The sequence below is a fragment of the Microcaecilia unicolor genome, chromosome 2, assembly GCF_901765095.1.
Source record: "Microcaecilia unicolor chromosome 2, aMicUni1.1, whole genome shotgun sequence".
NCBI lineage: Eukaryota > Metazoa > Chordata > Amphibia > Gymnophiona > Siphonopidae > Microcaecilia > Microcaecilia unicolor.
The window spans coordinates 20,367,062-20,382,298 of NC_044032.1; positions in this window are offsets into that span (position 1 = coordinate 20,367,062).

Here is a 15,237-nt window from a genome sequence, read left to right on the forward strand (position 1 = left end):
AAAATGAAAATAAAATAAATTTTTTCTACCTTTGTTGTCTGGTGACTTTGTTTTTCTGATCATGTCGGTCCAGTCTCTGATTCTGCTGCTCTCTCTCTGTTCCCTTAACTCCGTTTCCAGGGCTTCCTTTCCATTTATTTCTTTACTTTCCTCCTTTCTTCTTCATTTCTTGCTCTATATCCATAGGTAAAAGCTGGGTCCTCCGCAGACTTGACTGGAGGAGGTACAGAATGGATCCAGTGTTTGCATATTTTCTCCATCCATGTGCAGTTTTTCTCCTCTTTTCCCTTTCACTCATCTCTGTCAGTATGCATCTCCTTCCTAGTCTTCCCTCCCCTCCATCCATATGTATCTCCTGTCCTTCCTCTCTCTTCCCTCTCATCCATCCATGTCCAGCATTTATCCTATCCATGTTCATCTCACTTCCTCTCTCTTCCCTCCCCTTCATCCATGTCCAGGATTCTCCTCTGCTCTCCCCTCCCATCCATGTCCAGCGATTCTCCTCTCTCCCCTGCCCTCTCCTCCATGTCCAGCGATTTTCCTTTGCCCCTAACCTTCCCTCCCATCCATGTTCACCAATTCTCTGCCCTCCCCTCCATGCCCAGCGATTCTCCTTTCCCCCCTATCCTCCCCCTCCCTTCCATGTCCAGTGACTCGCCCCAGCCTCCACCTGCCCCCCGAGATCATTCCAACCCAATCCCCACCTGCCTGCCCTCAGCTCACCAACTTTCCGTTCTGCCCCTGCAAATCTAATATTTACCGAAGTCGCAGCACGAACCGGCAGTAGTGAAACCAGCAAACTGGCAGGCTCGCCTCCTCCTCGCTTCCCTGCCCTCTCTCAGCACAGCGTCCCGCCTTCGTCACGTCCCTGCCCTCTCAGCACAGCGTCCCGCCTTCCTCTGATGTAATTTCCTTTCCGCGAGGGTGGGTCGCTGTGCTGAGAGGGCAGGGAAGCGACGAAGGCGGGACGCTGTGCTGAGAGAGGGCAGGGAAGCGACGAGGAGGCGAGCCTGCCTGCTTGCTGGTTTCACTACCACCAGTTCGCACTGCGACTTCGTTAAATATTAGATTTGCAGGGGGCAGAACAAAAAAACAGAAAAAAGGTGCTGGTACGCCATACCGGCGCGTACCGGCACAAAAAAAGCACTGCATACATATGATACAATGTCAGCATAATACCAATGAAATACCTAATAATCACACATTACAACATTTGAATAATGGAAATTATGCTAATGCTGTTCGTACAATCCAATGAAACATCTTACTATGTCACTAAGGGCTGTCTTATTTTTCGAGGAAACATCGGGGTTGGCCTGCCCGCCCTCCGTCGCTCCCGGAACTAACCTTAAACGCCTCCTTTCACCTTCGCAGCAAGCAGCAGCAGGGTAGGCCACTCCTTCCTTCCGTGTCCAGCCCTCGCTTGACGTAACGTCCGCGAGGGCGGGGCACGGAAGGAAGGAGAGGTCTGCCCTGCTGCTGCTTGCTGCGAAGGTGAAAGGAGGCGTTTAAGGTTAGTTCCGGGAGCGACGGAGGGTGGGTGGAGGGGGGGGCCCTGCTTGCAGGGGGGGGGGCCCTGCTTTCAAACAAAAATTTGCTAGGTCTTACGTTCGGGGGAGGCCTTATATCTACCAATTCAGGAAAACCTCTACTAGGTCTTATTTTCGGGGAAACAGGGTATGAGGAACTGGTCTAACTTATAGGGTGTACAGCAAGCTAGTCCAGGAGCAGAGTGAGTGGATAGTCAGTCACTACATGCATTAAAGACTTAGAAGAAGAACCAGGCTTTGAGCTGCTTCCTGAAACAGAGATTGTCTTGAGTTAGACGCAGCCCTTCTTGAAGTAAGTTCCAGAGTTTGGATGAGGGTACAGATAGTGTTGCTCCTTGAGAGGACCTTAGAGGTCTCAATGGTGTAGAGAACTATTATATTGCTGGCTCCTTAGGAACACTGTAAATATAGATGGTGGTTCCAGATAAGCCCCCCCCCCCAAAAAAAATGGCCAGTGCATTGCTATGAGAGAAGCATTTCCAACTTCTGCAGCGTAGAACTCATATTCAGTGAAGCACAGCAGTTAGGGAATTGAAACTGCCTCTACCCGTTTCTACTGCCCCAACCCTCCAAAAATGCCCTGATGCAACTGCTCCACCACCACAAACTGCCCCACCCACCAAAATTACACTCATAACTGCTCCATCCCCAAAACTAGTCAACCCTCAAAACCACATCCCTAGTTGCTTCACTCCTAAACCACTGCAACCCCAAAACAGCCCCAACCTTCGAAAACCCCTGCAAATGCTTTAACCCCAAACCTTTACCTGCAACTGCCCCACTGACTACCCCAACCAAGAAAAGTAGCCAACACAAGAAACTAGCCCCCACCACTGCACCACCACACTACTATCTGGCCTCAAGGGGAAGGGAGATGGGATTTGACATACCACCTGGCCAATGGAGTAACTTGCTCAAAGTCATGAAGAGCTACAGTGGGAACTGAATCCAGTTTCCCTGACTCTCAAGCTACTACACTAACCAACCTACAAACTGCCCCCAACTATTTGCCCACCATCCTACTCTCTGTTCTGAACTCCCCAAACTAACCCTCACTATTTCCCATCACAAACTACACCACACCTCAAAATTACCCCCACAACTGATCTACCATCCCGCAAACTGCCCTACTGCCAAAACTCCCCCGTACTATCCCACCACCCCACAAAACTGCCTTTACCCCCCAAACTCCCTGAAACTGCCCCATCCACCAAAACTACCCCTGCAATAGCACTACCATCCCACAAACTGACCCAGCCTCCAAAAGGAACCCCTGCAACTGATCCACCACAGCCATGCTGCTCCAATCTCCAAAGCTACCCCTTAATCTCAAAAATTACCCCCCCCCCCCCCAGAATCAATGTAAAATCCAGCAACAGCAGCTGGTGAATTGTCTGTTTCTGAGAGGGAGAGAATATATTTTTCTCTGCAAACATTGCTGAGCACCTTCACGTGAGTGACCCTGCTGTACAAAACCCATATCAGATCTCAGCAATGCAACACTACAATTGAAATATGGTAGCAAAGAAAACGAATGCATACTGGCTGCATCTCACCAAGGATAACAAGAATCCTACTGATTGCTTATACGCTTGGGCTAGAGATGGTAGTGATAATACAGACAGTACAGAGGAAACAGCATTCCTGCCGCAGATAGAGGCCATAGTGGACTTGTTCAATGGACCCACTGCAGCAAGAGATAAGCTACACAAATAAATGAACAAGTGACCAGGATTAAGTACAATTAAGTGGATTCCTGCAGATAATGATGAAACAATGCTTTGCTACCTTTATACTCATGGGGGAATGGAGGGGGAGGGGCACAAGGGCCCCGGCCCCACTAAAATTTACTACTACTTCTACTACTTATCATTTCTATAGCGCTACTAGACAATCGCAGCGCTGTACACTGAACATAAAGAGACAGTCCCTGCTCGACAGAGCTTACAATCTAATTAGGACAGACAAACAGGACAAATAAGAGGAGAGAATTACTAAGGTGGGAATGATCAAACATGGATACTGAACAAGTGAGTAATGGTTAGGAGTTAAAAGCAGCATCGAAAGCTTCTGCCTTGTCTTACCTAAAGAGCGATGGGTCCTTTTCTTTCCACCGTAGCCACCCTACATATCTTTGGCTGCCTCTGGCTTCCAGCACTGTGTGCTTGTTAAAATTGGACATCAATAGAAATAAAACAAAATAAAACATGGAAAAGAAAATAAGATGATACCTTTTTTATTGGACATAACTTAATACATTCCTTGATTAGCTTTCGAAGGTCGCCCTTCTTCCTCAGATCGGAAATAAGGAAATGTTGGTAGATGACAGTATATATAAGTGAAACGTCAAAGCATTTCCGTGACAGTCTAACAGGATGGGGGTGGATAGGTGAGAGACAGAAGAGTCGGGTGGATGAGGGACTGGGAGATATGCATGGAGACAGGAGGGTGACAAAGCAGTAGAATTTTATGGTTTATAATGGGCTAGAAAACCCAGATCTTTAAGTCCTATCTGGTGGGTGTCAAAATATTTAATCATTCTGACTTCAAAGGTCTTACGTTCTTGTATTGTTTTAAAGTTCTAAATTCAGTTATATGGTGAAATTGAAAAATATACTTTGACTGTACAATTTGAGAAGCGACGATATTATCAGAAGAGGATTGAAGGCTCCCTGAATTGTCCAAGAGAACTTTTTTCAACTGTACGCTCCTTAACTCAAGAGCTTAAGTCACTGGAAGACCATTGTCCTTTTTCTCCTAGTGAGTTTGGTGTGTTTTTTGAGAAGAAAATTCGCCAGATAGTTGATTCATTTCCACAGCAGTGGATTGTTGATGTTCCAGAGACTGAGCCATTTGTCATTGGGACTCATTCAAGGCAGGACTGCTGTAGAAATTATTTCACATTTGAAAACCTGTCGACCTACAGATTCAATGGGGGATATTTGTAGCCTCGTATTGTTGTGGCAGTTGGAGGATTTCTCTGTTTCTACTACTACTACAAATCATTTCTATAGCGCTACCAGTCGTACATAGTGCTTCACAATTGAACATGAAGAAAAGACAGTCCCTGCTCAAAAGAGCTTACAATCTAAATCAGGACAGACAGACAGGATAAATAAGGGATAAGGGTAGGACAGACAGATAGGACACATAGGGAAAAAGGGACTATTGAAGAGAGGAAGACAAGATAAAGGTTACGAGCAGGTGACAAGTTAGGAGTTAAAAGCAGCATCAAACAGGTAGGCCTTTAGCCCGGATTTGAAGGCGGCCAGGGATGGAGCTTGACGTAATGGCTCAGGAAGTCTGTTCCAGGCATAAGGTACGGCGAGATAAAAGGAACGGAGTCTGGAGTTAGCGATGGAGGAGAAGGGTGCAATTAGGAGAGATTTGTCCTTGCCTTTCTCAGGGCACAGACCGCAGAAGTCTACCCAGCACTCTTTTTGCACTAAATTCTGGAGCTAACGTTGAAGCCTCTTAAAATTTACACTCCAGCCCATCCATATCTATTCAGCCATGATCAGGGCGCAGACCATAGAAGTCTGCCCAGCACTGGTTTTACTCTCCAATTACTGGTGTTGCCACCCAATCTCCACTAAGATTCCATAGATCTATTCCTTCTAAACAGGATTCCTTTGTGTTTATCCCACGCATGCTTGAATTCCATTACTGTTTTCATCTCCACCACCTCCCGCGGGAGGGCATTCCACATATCCACCACCCTCTCCGTGAAAAAATACTTCCTGACATTACTCCCGAGTCTGCCCCCCTTCAACCTCAATTCATGTCCTCTAGTTCCACCACCTTCCCGTCTCCGGAAAAGGTTTGTTTGCGGATTAATACCTTTCAAATATTTGAACGTCTGTATCATGTCACCCCTGTTTCTCCTTTCCTCCAAGGTATACATGTTCAGGTCGGCAAGTCTCTCCTCGCACAGTTTGCAATGCAAATTCCTTACCATTTCTGTCGCTTTTCTTTGCACCGCTTCCAGTTTATTTTTACATCTTTAGCAAGATTTGGCCTCCAAAACTGAACACAGTACTCCAGGAAGGAATTCCATAGACACATACACAGTGTACACAGATACACACGCTTGCAGAGGGGTTAGAAGGAATTCCATGAGCCATGCTTTGTATGCTTTCCCCACTTGTTTCTAACACCCCAACAGTGCCACTGGACTCCCACAATGCGGTTACAATGTTTACTAGACAATAACCCGGATTTTGTATCTTGGTGGACTGACAATTAAAATCCTGTTAAAAATGAGCTAGGAGGCAGAGTGATGTCCTGAAATCCCACAAGAGTCCACAGGAGGCAGCAGCAGGGTCTTGGCATAGCTTCACAATGCTGGCAGTGCGGAGAGGAAAGGTAACAGATTATTTCAGATTCTGACAGTTTTGCCTGCAGCAGAGAAAGAGAGAGCCAGTAGAGGCTGTGCTGACACAGACACTGCAGGGCAGTCTGATTTAGCATATCAAGAAGGAGCTGCTGTCAGCACAGCAGGGAGGGAAGCCCCAAAGCACCTGCCTTGAGCAGGGGGGGGGGGGAGGCCCAGCGAGAGATTGGGAAGAGAGCCTTGGGTTAGAGAACAGATATTAAGCCCTGGATACAGGGCCGGTCAAACCCAGTAAGCGGGGTAAGCGCCGCGGGGGGAGCCTGCCTTCAAGGGTGCCGCTGCGGCGCTGCGCCACCATACCGCGCCGCCCTTGGTGCTTTAAATCTTTAATTTACCTCAGTTCCAGCAGCCGCGTCATTTGAAAGCCTTGCCCCGTCTCTAGCCTTCCTTCCCTTCGTGAGTTCGTTCTGCAGTCCCACCCTCGAGGAAATGACATCTGAAGGCAAGTGTGCGGAATGAACTCACGAAGGGAGGGAAGGCTAGAGACGGGGCAAGGCTTTCAAATGACGCGGCTGCTGGAACGGAGATTTAAAGCACCAAGGGCGGCGGGGGATGGGGGTGAAGGAAAATCGCTGGACAGGGGCAGGGTGGGAGAAGAGAGAAAGGAGATGCTGGGGGGCGGGGGCGCGCGGGTGCCGGAGGGGTGTGTGCGGGCGCCAGCTCATAGTCTGCAGGGGGGCGCCAGAGACCCTAGGACCGGCCCTGCCTGGATACTCTGAAGTGAGGGAATAGAGCTATGTAAAGTAATTCTACCTTCAGGTCTTCATTCTTCCCCTGCACATTTCTTTATTTGGATTTTGCTCACACCTTTTTCCAGTAGTAGCTCAAGGTGAGTTACATTGAGGTACACTGGGTATTTCTCTGTCCTTTTCAAATATTTGAACGTCTGTATCGTGTCACCCCTGTTTCTCCTTTTCTCTAGGGTAGCCACGTTCAGGTCAGGTGAAAGAGAGACTCCGGCTGGATCCAGCATTGCGGGGATACATTTTTTTCCCCCATCAAAGTCGAACGCTTAACAAAGTTCAAAAATTACGCAGGTCCTTTTATAGAATAGAACATAGCGCCAATTTTTTTTTTTTTGGGGGGGCACCCATTTTTCAGTATTATTTACAGAATCCCCTCCCCCATTGTGTCTTTTGCAGTAAGGATTGGCCCATTGGTGTAGTTTTCTTGCATACTTTGGAAGGGGATGGGGGAGGGACAAGCGTAAAGAAGTCATATTAGCAGGGGGGGGGGGGGGGAGGGAGGACACCTTTGTCCCTGGTCAAAAAAAGTACTTCTAGATATCATGTCTCACTTTTTCCAACATCTGTTCCTCGTTTTATCAGGTCTCTGAGCTTTAGGATTTTGTTACCCACATCTTTGTAATCATATTTGATTGCAATCCAGCACAGAGGGTAAGAATTTATGAGGAAATTATCATGAGCTTCTCAAGAATTATAAGCCACATTGAAGGACTGGTCCAGGAAGGTGTTATATAAGCTTTTATGAAAAAAATAAATAAATCTATAGCCTGAGAACGTTGATTTATATCCTACAGACTTGTGCAGTGTGAGATGTCAGACTGGGAACGCTGTAAATTGTGTAGCCTCCGCCCTTGCGTATCCATTTCAATTAGTAGGGTACTCCCTCCCCCTCTCTCCCCATCAAACCCACCACGATGGAAGATATCAAGGACAGGGTGGTAGGGTAATGGGGGTTGGGCAAAGAACCTATCTGCCAATCTGCTGATTCACTAATGAGTTTGAGGTAGGGTGACAAAGTTCAGACAGGAAGATGAAATTGCCAAGTTGTAATGGAATAACTCCACATATTAATAAAGAGCAATGCTCTTGCATCTGGGGAGATGAGCCAGGCTGAACCAGGAGTGCACACCGCGCAGAAACTAATCATTCAAGGGTCACTCCTTGCTCATGGGGTTGTGGGTCTGATTTCCAGATGCTGTTGCAAAGATGCAGAAGTTGGACAACTGAAGAAGAGTTATCAGGCCTCTTGTCTCCGTATTATTCCTTCTAAACCAAAGCACCTGTGATAATAACCTCTCACAGATTGTCGGTGAGACCTTACCTAGGGCAGGGGGTCTTCAACATTGGCCCTTGCCCAGTTGGGTTTTCAAGATTTCCCCAATGAATATGCATGAATCTATTTGAATACAATGGAGGCAGTGCATGTACATAGATTTTATGCGTACTCATTGGGGAAATCCTGAAAATCTAATTGGACAAGGGCCAACATTGGAGACCCCAGACCAAGGGTATTATGCTTAGCTCTTGCGAGTAAGCCAGCCTTGTCCAAGTTCAGTCCTCGAGGGCTGCAAACAGGCCAGGATTTCAGGATGTAAATTTAAAACAAATCAGAGAAAATGTTTCTTCACCCAACGCATAATTAAACTCTGGAATTCGTTGCCGGAGAACGTGGTGAAGGCGGTTAGCTTGGCAGAGTTTAAAAAGGGGTTAGACGGTTTCCTAAAGGAGAAGTCCATAAACCACTACTAAATGGACTTGGGAAAAATCCACAATTCCAGGAATAACATCTAACATAGTAACATAGTAACATAGTAGATGACGGCAGAAAAAGACCTGCACGGTCCATCCAGTCTGCCCAATCTATAGAATGTTTGTACGTTTGGGAAGCTCGCCAGGTGCCCTTGGCCTGGATTGGCCGCTGTCGTGGACAGGATGCCGGGCTCGATGGACCCTTGGTCTTTTCCCAGTGTGGCATTACTTATGTACTTATGAATTCAATAGTGATATCCTGAAAACCTGGCCTGTTTGCGGCCCTCGAGGGCTGAACTTGGACAAGCCTGGTGTAAGCTGATCTCTATGCATGCTTTGGAAGCAGTCTCTCCAACTACCTCTTAACCTTGTACCACTGCAGCAGTTAATTGTTACAATAATCAAGAAGGGAGGCAATGATCATGTATGGTAACGTTCCAAGGTTTCCACCAAAAGCAAAGTGGAGGAGTAGCATAATGGTTAGAGCAACTGGTTGCAATCCAAGAAACTCAGGGGTCAGATCTCACTGGCAGTCCTTGTAATCTATGGTAAGTCACTTAGGGGTTACCTCTAGAGGTGCCCTGATGCCATGCAGCGACAGCCTGTACTATCATGGCCTCTGGCTACCCAGATTCTCTTCTAGAAGACGAGTGTAACCCAGCCAGTCAGGTTTTCAGGATATCCACAATGAATATCCACGAGAGAGATTTGCAGGCACTGCCTCTACTGCCTGCAAATCCCTCTCATGACTATTCATTGTGGATATCCTGGAAATCTGACTGGCTAGGGTGCCTCCAGGTCCAGGGAAACACTTACATTGTAAATAGCAGCTCCTCTCATGCTCTGCCTATGCCCCACCCCCTTGCATTTACATGAATAGCAGGCCCCTCTCATGCTCCACTTATGCTCAATCCCCTTGCATTTACATAAATAGCAGCCCCTCTCATGCTCCGCCTATGCCCCACCCCCTTGCATTTACATAAATAGCAGCCCCTCTCATGCTCTGCCTATGCCCCACCCCCTTGCATTTACATAAATAGCAGCCCCTCTCATGTTCCACCTATGCCCCACCCCCTTGCATTTACATAACTAGCAGCCCCTCTCATGCTCTGGCTATGCTCAATCGCCTTGCATTTACATAAATAGCAGCTTCTCTCATGCTCCCCCAATGCCCCACCCCCTTGCATTTACATAAATAGTAGCCCCTCTCATGCTCCGCCTATGCTCAATCCCCTTGCATTTACATAAATAGCAGCCCCTCTCATGCTCTGCCTATGCCCCACCCCTTGCATTTACATAAATAGCAGCCTCTCTCATGCTCCGCCTATGCCCCACCCCCTTGCATTTACATAAATAGCAGCTCCTCTCATGCTCCACTTATGCTCAATCCCCTTGCATTTACATAAATAGCAGCCCCTCTCATGCTCTGCCTATGCCCCACCCCTTGCATTTACATAAATAGCAGCCTCTCTCATGCTCCGCCTATGCCCCACCCCCTTGCATTTACATAAATAGCAGCTCCTCTCATGCTCCACTTATGCTCAATCCCCTTGCATTTACATAAATAGCAGCCTCTCTCATGTTCCACCTATGCCCCACCCCCTTGCATTTACATAACTAGCAGCCCCTCTCATGCTCTGGCTATGCTCAATCGCCTTGCATTTACATAAATAGCAGCTTCTCTCATGCTCCCCCAATGCCCCACCCCCTTGCATTTACATAAATAGTAGCCCCTCTCATGCTCCGCCTATGCTCAATCCCCTTGCATTTACATAAATAGCAGCCCCTCTCATGCTCTGCCTATGCCCCACCCCTTGCATTTACATAAATAGCAGCCTCTCTCATGCTCCGCCTATGCCCCACCCCCTTGCATTTACATAAATAGCAGCTCCTCTCATGCTCCACTTATGCTCAATCCCCTTGCATTTACATAAATAGCAGCCTCTCTCATGCTCCGCCTATGCCCCACCCCCTTGCATTTACATGAATAGCAGGCCCCTCTCATGCTCCACTTATGCTCAATCCCCTTGCATTTACATAAATAGCAGCCCCTCTCATGCTCCGCCTATGCCCCACCCCCTTGCATTTACATAAATAGCAGCCCCTCTCATGTTCCACCTATGCCCAACCCCCTTGCATTTACATAACTAGCAGCCCCTCTCATGCTCTGGCTATGCTCAATCGCCTTGCATTTACATAAATAGCAGCTTCTCTCATGCTCCGCCCATGCCCCACCCCCTTGCATTTACATAAATAGCAGCCCCTCTCATGCTCTGCCTATGCCCCACCCCCTTGCATTTACATAAATAGCAGCCCCTCTCATGTTCCACCTATGCCCCACCCCCTTGCATTTACATAACTAGCAGCCCCTCTCATGCTCTGGCTATGCTCAATCGCCTTGCATTTACATAAATAGCAGCTTCTCTCATGCTCCCCCAATGCCCCACCCCCTTGCATTTACATAAATAGTAGCCCCTCTCATGCTCCGCCTATGCTCAATCCCCTTGCATTTACATAAATAGCAGCCCCTCTCATGCTCTGCCTATGCCCCACCCCTTGCATTTACATAAATAGCAGCCTCTCTCATGCTCCGCCTATGCCCCACCCCCTTGCATTTACATAAATAGCAGCTCCTCTCATGCTCCACTTATGCTCAATCCCCTTGCATTTACATAAATAGCAGCCCCTCTCATGCTCTGCCTATGCCCCACCCCTTGCATTTACATAAATAGCAGCCTCTCTCATGCTCCGCCTATGCCCCACCCCCTTGCATTTACATAAATAGCAGCTCCTCTCATGCTCCACTTATGCTCAATCCCCTTGCATTTACATAAATAGCAGCCTCTCTCATGCTCCGCCTATGCCCCACCCCCTTGCATTTACATGAATAGCAGGCCCCTCTCATGCTCCACTTATGCTCAATCCCCTTGCATTTACATAAATAGCAGCCCCTCTCATGCTCCGCCTATGCCCCACCCCCTTGCATTTACATAAATAGCAGCCCCTCTCATGTTCCACCTATGCCCAACCCCCTTGCATTTACATAACTAGCAGCCCCTCTCATGCTCTGGCTATGCTCAATCGCCTTGCATTTACATAAATAGCAGCTTCTCTCATGCTCCGCCCATGCCCCACCCCCTTGCATTTACATAAATAGCAGCCCCTCTCATGCTCTGCCTATGCCCCACCCCCTTGCATTTACATAAATAGCAGCCCCTCTCATGTTCCACCTATGCCCCACCCCCTTGCATTTACATAACTAGCAGCCCCTCTCATGCTCTGGCTATGCTCAATCGCCTTGCATTTACATAACTAGCAGCCCCTCTCATGCTCTGGCTATGCTCAATCGCCTTGCATTTACATAAATAGCAGCTTCTCTCATGCTCCCCCAATGCCCCACCCCCTTGCATTTACATAAATAGTAGCCCCTCTCATGCTCCGCCTATGCTCAATCCCCTTGCATTTACATAAATAGCAGCCCCTCTCATGCTCTGCCTATGCCCCACCCCTTGCATTTACATAAATAGCAGCCTCTCTCATGCTCCGCCTATGCCCCACCCCCTTGCATTTACATAAATAGCAGCTCCTCTCATGCTCCACTTATGCTCAATCCCCTTGCATTTACATAAATAGCAGCCCCTCTCATGCTCTGCCTATGCCCCACCCCTTGCATTTACATAAATAGCAGCCTCTCTCATGCTCCGCCTATGCCCCACCCCCTTGCATTTACATAAATAGCAGCCCCTCTCATGCTCTGCCTATGCTCCACCCTCTTGTATTTACACGTTATGCCACTTATGTGAATAGTTGTTTCACCATCACTTCAGCACATAAGCATTTTCCCATGAAAATGACACTATTCTGTCCACTTACATGCTCAAGTGGTACATAAATATGGGCATTGTATAGAATTGCCCCCCCCCCAACCCTTCCTTGCTACAGGTAAGACTTAGATCCAGTGGCGTAGCCACAGGTGGGCCTGGGTGGGCCGGGGCCCACCCATTTAGTGCTCAGGCCCACCCAACAGTAGCACACATTTAGCGGTAGCTGATGGGGATCTCAAGCTCGGCCAGCTGAAGACTTACCCCTAATGGTAACAAAAACGCTACTCTCCACGATACTGGCACCTGCACACGCTCAGTTTTCAGCGCATGCCTGCTGCAGACTGCCAAGGTGGAAAGTAGCATTTTCCCGCCAGCGGAAATATTTTTTTTGGTGGTGGTTGGAAGGGGGGAGAACACTTGGTGCCCACCCACTTCTTGCCTAGGCCCACCCAAAACTTGTTGTCTGGCTACGCCCCTGCTTAGATCGAAGCCCTCTGGGGACAGGAACATACCTTTGCAGTGTAGGTAGAGGCCCTCTGAGGTCAAAATGCTATTGAAAAGCTGTGAGCCAAGTCTGTAATCCTCACGGGCTTGTGGTTTGAGTACGGCCACTGGCAAAATTGCATCTGCTTTCTCTGTGCACAGGTTTCCCAATGGAAACAAAATGCATGGTTTTGATGATTTAAAAACCCCAATTGCCTGCATTGTTCATTACCCCACCCTCAGCAATGCCTCTGCGGTCCACACGTGATTAAACAACACGCACACTTTCAGACAGGCTGGGTGACAATCGAAGCCTTAGTTTTCCCAGATATATTGCAATCTTATCCTCGTACAGAGTTTTCATTACTCCCATAAACATATTTGCCTGTAGCCCCGTCCATTTCAGTTCATGATTGAACATATGGGGGAAAATTCTGTAAAGGACGCTCAAACTGAGTGCCAGAAAAGACTGGTGCTAAGCACGATTCTATAAAAAGCGAACGCCCTTTATAGAATCGTGTTTTTCTGGAGCCTGGATTTTGGGTGCCAGACTAACGCCTGCTGAAACCCAGTGTACAGGTTTTCGTCCAAGTTGGCCCACACTGACCCTGTATTCTTTAAGTATGGCGTGCAACTTTTTGGAATGTCCCTGATGCGCCCATGCCCCTCCCCTGACCACACCCCCTTTTCAGATACATGACATGGGAGTTAGCCACCCTGCCTTGTAGAATAACAGGCAGCCAGATGTGTGTACAAATTCTAATGGGTGCCAATTAACCTGAATAATTGTTTTTTAGCACCCAGTTACTGATGGTTCAGAGCTCATTATTCAAATAAGTTGTGCAGGCATCTCAGGAACAGACAGAAATTTGGGCACCATATATTTATTTAATTGTTACATTTGTATCCCACATTTTCCCACCTATTTGTAGGCTCAATGTGGCTTACATAGTACCGGAGAGGCCTTTGCAGGCTCTGGTGTGAACAAATATAGATTGATGTTGTGGTAAGAATAAAGTTCATGTGGTACAGCCATGTAAGGGAATCGTACAATGGAAGGGGTGCGTTATTATAACGCCGTTATATCCATTACGTATTTTAGTTTTGTTGAGTAGCAGAGAGAGATCAGGCGTTTATGTTGGATTGGTAGGGTATACCTTTTCGAACAGGTACGTTTTTAGTGTTCTCCGGAAGTCTAGATGGTCGTACGTGGTTTTCAAGGCTTTTGGTCGTGCGTTCCACAATTGTATGCTTATGTAGGAAAAACTGGACGCGTAAGTTGATTTGTATTTGAGTCCTTTGCAACTTGGGTAGTGCAGGTTTAGGTATGTTCGTGTTGCTTCGGATGTGTTTCTAGTTGGTAGGTCGATCAAGTCTGTCATGTATCCCGGGGCTTCACTATGGATTATCTTGTGAACCAGTGTGCAGATTAATTATCAACCAAAAGAAAAATGATAAGCTTTTACAGACATCTGCCTATGGCAATATAATGATGTATATATGTTTAAATATTAGCAGAATTAGTCTTTTAAATGTCTGTTATGTTCACGATTTTGGTTTGTATTTTAAGTATACTTTGTTTCTGGTAAACCACTTGGATTTCAGCGGTCTAGAAATTTGGAAAAAAGAAATATATGTATAATCTGGGAGATTGTGGGCTAATACAGTAGATCTCTGTTAAAATGGGGGTGTCCATTCCCCATTTTAGAAGGACAGAACTCAGAAAGCCAGGGAGTAGTCCGGTAAGGCAATGTTTCCCAAGTCCATGAATTTGATTTGCATACACTGCCTCAATTATATGCAAATCTCTTTCATGCATGTTCATATCCTGAAAACCTGACTAGAAAGGGGTACTCCAGGACTAGACTTGGGAAACACTATACCACAACATGAGAAGATGCTCTGTGGTATTGGCAGAGATGTGTGATAGTGAGATGAGTCTCATTACTGGAACAGAATGGCTGTGGCAGCAGGAATGAGGTGCCCTGGCAGAGCTGTGTATGGAGGTTCTTGTACTGCAAAATAGGAGGATGTGCATTGACAGCGGTGTGTGATGGTGTGTTTGGCTCTCAGTACTGGAACAGTAGGGGCTCCAGCAGGGCAGGAGTGAGGTGAATTGGCAGAACTGTGTATTGAGGTCCCTGTACTACAGCAGTGTTTCTTAAATTCAATTCTGGAGTATCCTTTATCAGTCAGGTTTTCAGGATATCCACAATTGATTTGCATACACTGCAGCAGTGGTTCCCAAGTCCAGTTCTGGAGTATCCTTTGCCAGTCGGGTTTTCAGGATATCCACAATTGATTTGCATACACTGCAGCAGTGGTTCCCAAGTCCAGTTCTCGAGTATCCTTTGCCAGTCGGGTTTTCAGGATATCCACAATTGATTTGCATACACTGCAGCAGTGGTTCCCAAGTCCAGTTCTCGAGTATCCTTTGCCAGTCGGGTTTTCAGGATATCCACAATTGATTTGCATACACTGCAGCAGTGGTT